The sequence below is a fragment of the Engraulis encrasicolus genome, chromosome 15 (genome assembly GCF_034702125.1).
Source record: "Engraulis encrasicolus isolate BLACKSEA-1 chromosome 15, IST_EnEncr_1.0, whole genome shotgun sequence".
In the NCBI taxonomy this organism is placed as follows: Eukaryota; Metazoa; Chordata; class Actinopteri; order Clupeiformes; family Engraulidae; genus Engraulis; species Engraulis encrasicolus.
The window spans coordinates 26,872,819-26,883,880 of NC_085871.1; positions in this window are offsets into that span (position 1 = coordinate 26,872,819).

Consider the following 11,062-nt stretch of genomic DNA (forward strand, 5'->3'; position numbering starts at 1 on the left):
TGTCAGTTGTCATTGTTGGGTGTGTAGGTGTGCATGACCCATACGGAAAATATATATAAAATTCAAAAAAAAAATGTTATGGAACGAATCTGTACAGAACTTATAAGAACTTACCTTTGTCTTAGTGGTAAATCCTTGTAAATCCTTGTAAAAGTATTGGTATAAAAATATATATGCCATGTATGAAAGAACCCCGCCACCCCCATAAAATAGACTCAAAAAGAGATTGCAATCCTAATATCAATAATATTTTCAGAATATTTTGAGACGCAAGTGCATGGAGATTTGGTTCATTGCCATGGAATGACCCTATAGCTTGATGAAAAGCTTATACACATCTTGTGTCGATGTGGTGGATCTGTAAAAAAAAAAAAAGTATAAGCTTCCGTTTGTCTAAAAATATGCATTTCCCTACCTCCCCGTTCTCTGGTTGCGCACCTGAACACAGAGGAAGACTTCAGTGTGTGTTTCCATTGTGGTCCTTCAGATTGGAATGAGCACACAAGGCTATATACACCTAAGAGCCAACAAGAATAAGACTGGCCACTGGCCCAAAACCAGGAGCAGGAAGTAGCAAACTATTATAAAATGTAAAACACGCCACATGATATCAGTGTCTTAGGGTGCGTTCCAACATGCGACCTTGCATCCTCCACTTGTGCTTGTGGCCTCGTACCAGTATGTAATATGTCATGATGACATCACTGACAACAGCATTATATTTCAATATCTCGCAAAAGCACAATTGTTCAGTCATTTTCTCATTCGTAAACTGGATGGTGAATGAAAAACAGTCCCCCGAAAATTGTTGTGGCTAGGCTGACAGCTGGGAAACTTTATTGTTTTCTCCACAGAGGCGGAACCAGGAGGTGGGGTGAGGCCGCAAGCACAAGTGGAGGATGCAAGGTCGCATATTGGAATGCACCCATAGTCATGTTTTCTCAATTTTTATGATTCTTATCTTTACCAAAATGATACTACTCACACCTGGTTGGTAAATATCTAGATACACATGGATACGGAAATATGAGCGGTAATATTCAGAGTCTGTACTGTGCGGAAACATGTGACACACGCACACACACACACACACACACACACACACACACACACACACACACACACACACACACACACACACACACACACACACACACACACACACACACACACACACAGGACATGCAGACAGACACACACACACACACACACACAACCAGATGCAAGACACCCACACACTGAGACACATTTCAACCGACACACAGTCACACACACAAACAAATACACACACAAACACGCCTACATTCAAACACACAAACTCACACTCAGACATACTACATACACCTATGAAAAACAAACAAATGCAGACACGCACGCACACACGCACGCACACACACACACTCTCACACACACATGCACACAGAAGCAAACACAAACACACTATCACACACCACACCTTTACGGTCAATGTGCCCTCTGATGTTAGATCACATTGCATCGCTTATCACTTGCTTATCACCAGTTGGGATGATACTTCACACACACATTGTTAGCAAACATACTGTATGACATAAGAAGTATATATTGCACTGACACCACCTTTTGCAGTGCTGTTTTTTAATAATGTACTGAATTGTCATTCGAATGGGAGATTCAGGAGCACATTTGTCTGTCAATCGGGTGTTTATGCAACTGTTTATGTGCGAGTTTGAGTGAAATGCAGTGTGTGTGTGTGCATGCGCACGCAGGTCTCTGGAGTGCATTTGGCTTACCAAAGCATGCCTCGGGGTGTGTGTGTGTGTGTGTGTCATGTCTTATGAAAGGATCATTAATAAATGGGCCTTTCTTTGTCAGTTTTGTCAGTTGTTGGGTGTGTAGCTGTGCATGTGTGTTGGCTGACACAATATTGTGATAACCTGAACACCTGTTGCTTCCATAACTCACTGGAACATTAAGGTATTAATAGTAGCCAAATACCAAACTCCACTTACACCCACACCTACACCTACATACACACACACACACACACACACACACACACACACACATACCTACACACACACACCTGTGACCAAGAAGAACTTTTGTGATCCATCCCTTTTTTTGACACTTCAGAGATGTGTCAAGGAAACAGACACGAACGCGTGCATGCTAACACACGCACGCACACGCACACGCACACGCACAGGCACACACACACACACACAGGCAGCAAGGGGTTAACCACACCACCAAAGCTGCTTTATTAACTACACTAACAACTCAGGAACTCCACACCACATCCCTTAAAATGCCCCCCCCCCCACACACACACGCACACACACACATACATACACACATACACACTCACACACACACACCCACACAAACACCCACACACACATGCATACACACACACATCTACACGCACGCACGCACGGACACACACCTACACGCACACACACACACACACACACACACACACACACACACACACACACACACACACACACTGTCAAGTCTAACAGCACACATGGGATTCCACGCTTGAAATGGAAGGACTGGGATGGACACAGGATTCCACTCGTTGTCTTTTTATTGACTTTCAGTGGTGTTTTGTCGTAGACACAAAAGGTGAAAAACCTTAACAAATAAACACAAAATAAAAATAATTAAACAAAGTGCATTGGTCTCAGTCAATTATTAAACACAACATGAATGCACATTTTACCCAACGTCAATGGCAAATAGGCAACAAAAGGTAAGTATCAGGTAAGTATTTTTGAACCATTTTGAGCTACAAATTTAACCATTCTACAAGGTAAGTACATGTAAACCATCAAAGGGTAAGTATGTTAACCGTTTTAATCATTTTACAACGAGGAAGTAAAATTAGGCATTTCTGACAAATTGGTAATCAACCAGGTTGAGATGTTACCGAACAAGCATCCAACCGGAAGAAGTTGCATAATCTAACAGAAATACTGAGTGATCAGTTTACTTTCAGCCATGAGCGATTTGAAGACTGTAGGCTATGCGTTACAAACTGCATGTTTTTCTGCACATCAATAACGAAGGAAACAAAATGAGAATACGTCTGACGTGATTAGGCGTGACACATGTCCGCGACATGAGACAAACAATTTACCCACAGACGGCAGTGATTACTCTTTACATCAAACACAGTTAATGAAACAAACATTGTCATGCTTCACTGTGTAGATACATTTACAGATAAAACAGTGTCCATAGCTCACCGGTAGCCTCTGTAGTCCTTATTCCCCATGTGGTGTGAAGATTCTTTCATTAACTTTATTTTGCGCACACTTTCACTGCGGTCAGTCTTTGCTGCAACCACTCCTGCTGCTATTTTGCCACTGACTAGAACGCCAACTCCGCGTGTCTTTTGTTCAGACAGACAGCTAATTACGGGCAATCAGTGCAGTAATGGAATTCACCTGTTCAGTGAGGAAGCGCACCACGCATCTCAGCGCAGCAACGAATGGAGCAGGCACCTGTCAATCAAGCGAGCCCGACCCCAGGCACCGCTTGACGCAACACCTCCCACTCGATCTTGCTGTGTCGTTACACTGGAAGATCGCCCTCAACAGGCGAGTTGGTTTCTGGTGACTGAGGATGACCATGAGGCGTGGTGCAGTGTGGTGCAGTGTGGTGCGACATATGCTGTGGTGCAATGTGGTACCTGCGGGCACCAGGACCTGTTTGAAGTCTTCACTTAGCTGGTTGGGGACGGGAGAGGTCCCGGCTTGGGCTGGAAACAGAGGCCTCCCACCCTCCACACATCAGGAACCGGTGGCTTGGTCTCTGTTGTCGATGGTCCTTGCGGTTGTTTGTGAGGATGACGCCCTCGCGCAGCCAGGCACCTCTTGAGGCACGCAATTTCCCCTCCGCCGACGCAATTTTGCTGAATGGAGGTACTACCTCCCACTTTTCTTCATCCCCTCTTTTGGCATGCAGAAACCCCTTTGCCGCTCTACAAGTCCATGCCTTTGTCCAGACCAGACGTCTTAGACGGCTGGGGTGCCTTTCGTCCAGCTGCTGAACTGCTGCCACTGGACCATTTCTGGAAATGGACTGGGGACTGTCCCGGACTGCAACAGCAGAGAATGCTTTCCTCTGCACCTTGGCGACACCATCTCTTGCTCTTTCAGCAGTGTCCTCCGCTGACCTCTTCGGCCGCTCACCCTCAGGAAGCTGAGGGAGCTGCGGACCGGACTGCCATCGTTCACTGCCATCAGGGAAGGCGATTGCACCTGGTCGATCGAACGGGCCTGGTGGTGAGCGCGTCCTGAGGAGTCTGACTTGACTCGGCTCTCTTCTGGTGAGTGGATGAGTTTGTTCTTGCCACATTGGGATTGACTTGGTCTTCTCATCTCTCGACCCGTTCCTCCCACTTTGATCCATGCAGACCCTGAGCTTCACAGAGAATTCTCCTCCTTGCAGGGTCTGATTGGCGTTAAGCGTGAGGGTTTTCTGTTGGGCGAGGTTTTTGTGAGAAGCAAGTCTTGATTTTGGCAAGTCTTCTCTCACCATCTCCCTTTCGTCGGCCAGCGTCACCTCTTTGCTGCCCCCGCATCCTCGTCCACCAGCTGCGCTGATGCTTTCCCATTTCCACCACTTCGGGAATTCGCTAGTGGCTATGTTGGACTGGGATCTGGAATGTCTGGGGGGTTGGCAGGAGACTGGGACTTGGGAAGTGAGTTCAATGTATTTGATGGTGGCAGTTTGCATGGATCTTGCAAAGTGGGTTTTGGAGGTATGGGCTGCCAAGGAGACTTCTTCGAAAAGGCCTGGATGTGTGCCTCCGATGGTCTTTCCAAGCGGGCCGTCCCACAACACCAGGTCACCAACAGAACGGATCTTCTGGGGTACCAGCTGCCCCTCTTTGTGGCTGATGAGAAGTTGGATCTCCTTTGGTCTTGCCAGGTCTTGAAGGGCGATGTCTGGGAAGATCTTCTGTAATGTTTTCGCTGGGACATGTCTATGAACGTCTGCAATTTTTTCAAGTCCATAGCAGAGCAGTTGATGCGCTATGATTGTCCCGCTTGGGGTGCTGACATGTATCTTCAGCAGGTACCGCTTTGTTGCAACAGACACCCTCATGCCTCCAACGCCATGAACCACCAGTGTGACGTCTTCACTTTGCAGATTCAGATTTCTTGCAGCTTTGTGCGTTATGTAATTGGTGTCTGATGCCAGATCGATGAGGGTACCGATGTTTTGTCCATCGCTGGCGGTGACGTTGAGGAGCATCAGAAGGACTGGATTCTCTGTGAGGCCGTATTCTTCAAGGAGGCCTCGCTCACCAGAACTGGAGTTGAAGGTCCTGGATGCAATGTGGCAGAAGGCGTCTCGACACTGCACCGCCATCTCTGGAGTGAGTTTGGAGAGGAACTGCTTCTGTGGTTCAGTGAGTCTTCTGGCCGCCGCCCTCGCTGGACTGGCGTTGGGTGCTCTTTGGTACTGAGGTCTTGCTACTGGACAGAGGAGGTAGTGATGTTGGTCTTCGCATTCTGGATTGCTGCATACGTAAGTGGTTTTCCAGCAACTCTCACCAGTGTGGACTTCGAGGCATTTTCTGCAGGCACCGATTCGTTGTGCTGCATCCTCCTTTTCCACTGGCTGCATGCTGGTCCTGAACTTTCTACAGAAGTACAGCTTTCTCCTATGCTTTGGGTCACCGCAGACAACGCACCCTGCTGCATCACTGTTGAATGTCGCCACAGGGCCGATGGTGGTCTTTGTTCTGGCTTGCTTCAGAACCATGGTCCTGTCCTTGGCGGGTTGAACACCGTCTTTGAGCTGGTCCAGTTGTTCGTAGATGGCTTCCTGGGACTTTAGGTAAGCCAGCAGCTTGTCAAAGCGGTTACGATTGGTCACAGCGTTATTTTCTGCAGCAGCGTGGGTGAGCCAGTCTTTTTTGAGTGTCTCTGGCAGCTTGCCCTCAATGGATTTGGTAACGATGGGGTTCTTAATCGCCTCTGCATTGTCCAGATCGTTTAAGTCATAAAGAGCCTTCTCAACTGTTTGGATTAGCTCAATGACTTCTCTTGGCTGACCGGCTTTGACTGCAGGAGTTGCTTGCATATCTTCGATGATCTCGAGAGCGATGTTGGTCTGGTTTCCGAAACGATTGTCAAGGACCCTGAAGATCTCCTTCGCTGTGCTGTAGGTCGATAGATGCAAGTTATCTGCCACCTTCTGGTCGATGCTGTCCAGTAGCTGGAATTTCTTGACCTCCTTCGATCCTGTAGGTTCCCCTTGCCTCTGAAGAGCTTCCCACTCCTTTTTCCACCTGTAGTAGCTGCGCTGGTTTCCAGAAAACTTTGGGAGGGCTGTGGCTTTCAGCTTGATTGCTGGAACTGGCGTTGTACGGTGGGCAGTAGGTTCATCTTCATCTTCACCAGCTGGGGAAGTTGCACTTCAAGCTCCATCATGCGGCGATCAGTGTCTTTCTTTTCTGCCGCAGGAGCCCAGCGGTTCCAGTCATTGTGTGCCTCTCTTGCCTTCAGCACCAACCTCTCGAAGTGCTGTAGCATGAAGTCATAACCTTCCAGGGTCACGTCAAGCTGGGCAGAGGAGACCTTCTTGAGCTCGACTTCAGCGTTGTGTAGAGCCAGGGCCAGCTCCATTTCCCCGTGCCCCCAGAGTGCTTGTTGGATCAGGAGCTTTACTTCTTTGGTCTTCTGCTTGCAGTACTCCTCTGTCTTTTCCAAGTCTGCTTTCTTCTCTGTGCTCAAGTCCTCCACTGTGGCTACGTCTGCTTCAGTCATGTAGGCTGCCTCGACGTCATCATTCGCCTCCATGACTCTGGAGCACTCTGATGTGAGCTTGTTGAAGTGTTGTTTTAGTTCCTCCATAGACATCTCTGGGTAGGTTCTCACAACATGGTTTGCGAGGCGGGAGAAAAGTCTTTTGGCTGTGGTGCGTTCAGTCTTCAGCTCGTCCAATGACTTTGCCATTTTTTTTCAATGATTTTGTATCACTTTGTGAATCTTTTTTTTGTCACTTTGTGAATCTTTTTTTGTCACTTTGTGAATCTTTTTTGTCACTTTGTAAATCCTTTTTGTCACTTTGTGAATCTTTTTTTGTCACTTTGTGAATCTTTTTTTTGTCACTTTGTGAATCTTTTTTTTTTTTCCACTGTGATTTTTTTTTTCTTTTTAATTATTATTATTATATTTTATTTTTCACTCGTGATAATTTTTTCTTTTTCACTAGTGATATATATTTTTTTTCACTTATTATTTTTTGTTTTTCACTTGTGATATTTTTTTCTTTTTTGTGTATATATATATACATTTTCCTCAGGTGACTTCAGGCGTTCTTCTCCAGGCCCCCAGGTGAAGTGGCTAGGCTTCTCCCTCTTTTGGGTTTGTGGCGCGATGGAGTTTTCTTTTGCCCTTCACCGGCGGCAGCAGGTGGTCTTGGTCAGCAGAGTGATGCGCTTGTTTGGTTGTGATCAACTGCAGACGGCTCTTGATAGGCGATTCTTTGGCAGTCGTCGTTGGTGTCCACTGTAGCGGTGTTCCACTGTAGCGGCGGTTTTTCACTGTCAAGTCTAACAGCACACATGGGATTCCACGCTTGAAATGGAAGGACTGGGATGGACACAGGATTCCACTCGTTGTCTTTTTATTGACTTTCAGTGGTGTTTTGTCGTAGACACAAAAGGTGAAAAACCTTTCAACAAATAAACACAAAATAAAAATAATTAAACAAAGTGCATTGGTCTCAGTCAATTATTAAACACAACATGAATGCACATTTTACCCAACGTCAATGGCAAATAGGCAACAAAAGGTAAGTATCAGGTAAGTATTTTTGAACCATTTTGAGCTACAAATTTAACCATTCTACAAGGTAAGTACATGTAAACCATCAAAGGGTAAGTATGTTAACCGTTTTAATCATTTTACAACGAGGAAGTAAAATTAGGCATTTCTGACAAATTGGTAATCAACCAGGTTGAGATGTTACCGAACAAGCATCCAACCGGAAGAAGTTGCATAATCTAACAGAAATACTGAGTGATCGGTTTACTTTCAGCCATGAGCGATTTGAAGACTGTAGGCTATGCGTTACAAACTGCATGTTTTTCTGCACATCAATAACGAAGGAAACAAAATGAGAATACGTCTAACGTGATTAGGCGTGAAACATGAGACAAACAATTTACCCACAGACGGCAGTGATTACTCTTTACATCAAACACAGTTAATGAAACAAACATTGTCATGCTTCACTGTGTAGATACATTTACAGATAAAACAGTGTCCATAGCTCACCGGTAGCCTCTGTAGTCCTTATTCCACATGTGGTGTGAAGATTCTTTCATTAACTTTATTTTGCGCACACTTTCACTGCGGTCAGTCTTTGCTGCAACCACTCCTGCTGCTATTTTGCCACTGACTAGAACGCCAACTCCGCGTGTCTTTTGTTCAGACAGACAGCTAATTACGGGCAATCAGTGCAGTAATGGAATTCACCTGTTCAGTGAGGAAGCGCACCACGCATCTCAGCGCAGCAACGAATGGAGCAGGCACCTGTCAATCAAGCGAGCCCGACCCCAGGCACCGCTCGACGCAACACACACACACACACAGACACAGAGAAACTCTGTAAGCTGTGTAACACGATATGCTTTGACATGTACGTATGCTACCTAGGCATAAGTGAGAAGTGAGTTCCAGTGGAGGTGTATTTCATCAACGGCAAAAAAATGACACACACACACACACATACACCACCTGCACACCTACACAAAAACGCTCACACTGACACACATGCCCCTTAACCCCACCCCCACTGCATCATACACAAATCCGGAACAGAGAGGGAGAGAGAGAGAGAGAGAGTGAGAGCGGTTGCTGGTGACACCTGCATGGTTGTGAAATGTTCAAATGTTCTCGGCTTTCTGTCACCTGGTTTAATTACAAAGCTTATACCACGCACAAACACACACACACACACACACACACAAACAAACATGGACATGTACAAAACACACGCACGTACGCACATACACACGTATATATTCAAACATACATGTTCACCTAAAAACATAAAATCAAACTGACAGTTACTCACTTTTCATTGACTGCTTTCCTCTGTTCTCTCTCTACATTATGCTTCACTATTACACACTGGTTAATACCAGTTGCTTTTGGTCTACAGAATCCATGAGAAATTATTTTAAATATATTTTAGTGAAATTGAGCATGGCATTTGTGTGCTTCTCACCTTCACAACATGCAATAAACTCACTTTCGATGAACATGTCACCAACATCTACAAAAGGTCTCAATAGAGGCTTTATGTGATCATAATAGTTTTGATTGTGTATCATGGTCTATTATAGTGCATTGGTATCCATACTACAACAAGGCCTGATATTCCCCAATAACTCAAAAGTAGACGTTAGTGACAATTCACCTTTGGCTAAGACCCGCCCAAAAGTGCTTTTTGACCAATCACAGCGCAGCAAAAGGACGACCTTGGACAGTTTTGACAGCGCTCCATTGAACTCAATGCTGAAATCGCATGTTTTCAAGTAGTTAGCGAGATAGGGTCGTATTATTCTTAAAATATGATTGGAAATTGTGCCTGGGGTATTTGTGACAAAGGTGCAAGTTTCCCCGCGATGTAACAGGTGGGAATCGCTTTCCTCTTTACCAAAAAGCAGACTAATATTACTAGCAGCTGGATAGTCTGCCTTGAAGGGTCTCGGCAGCCTCACACTCGACTAGAAAGCACCCGGATCAAACACATACTTTGTGTGCTCCGATCATGCCACCATCTCATTTGTGTCACTTGTCAGTAAGGTTGTAAGCAAACCACGAACCTGTTTCATAGTAGGATTTTGGATTTCTGACCTAATTAATGAAGAAACAGCGCTAGCAAAGTTAACTATCGGTCACGGAGTGTTTTGACTAGCAGCTGATGGACGTGATTTTGTTAAGCTACTGAAGATATAAACGCCTAACGTTAATGTTACACATTGCTGTGGTAGCTTTGAAGATGACTACAGCCATCACGTTGTGTGATTTCGTTTTCGTCTAGCAAGTTTGAGTCAGGGCTCAAAAGATATGCGAGCTCAGCTTACCATGGTGCTGGTTACAATGTCTATCTAGAAGAGCCCGTAACAGCTGTGATGCATCGCATGACCGTTCAGAAAATAAGTACTTAAATTCACAATACTATGAATGCATTTTTTAATTTATTAGGAGTGGATAACTGCTGCGATTTGCAGTCACTGCATAAATCACGTTGATATTTCAGCATTGAAAATGTATCTGTCCGACCTAGCTACTGTAACTAAAGAGGGCGGGGCTTAGCCAAAGGCGAATTCCCCTAATTCTAGAATATCTCTGATCTATTTAGATCTGTCATTCCTATCTTCAGATCACATTGTGGACATTTCAGCTTGACCTTGCAAGCAGCAATCACGGCGCAGTAAAAAAAAAAGTAAATAATAATAATTGTATAACATCAGTGGCTTCTACTAACCTACCTAACATACTATCTCACAAGTGATAGAAGTGATAGCCTGGGGACCACCTATGCAATTTTCAGTTGGGGAAGTGTGACTTACGATTGACAGTGGCCATTTATTGGCCATGTCTTATATGTATAATGCAATTTTCTCAGTCATAATGAATACTTAGAATTTAATGTTGGTGGTAAGTATTTGTTAAAAAGGTAACATTTGTGAATGGGCAGCATGAATTCTGGAAATAAACTACTAAAAATATTACACAGTGCACCTTTAAGGGAGATGTACTTTTATTATTATATATATAATATAAGAGAAAAATGATGAATTTCAAGCCAATGGGAATGCTTAGAAGAGATGAAAGACTAATACGACACTGGCAATATTTCTGAATTGAGTACCATGTAGGCCTAAGTAGAATAACAGAAAGCAAATGTGGTCTGATATTTCACACATGTGGCAAGATTACCTCTTGAAAGAAAAACCAACACAGAAAGACACACACACACGTATGCATGTACGCACTTACGCGTGCATGCACACACTCACTCACACACACACACACAC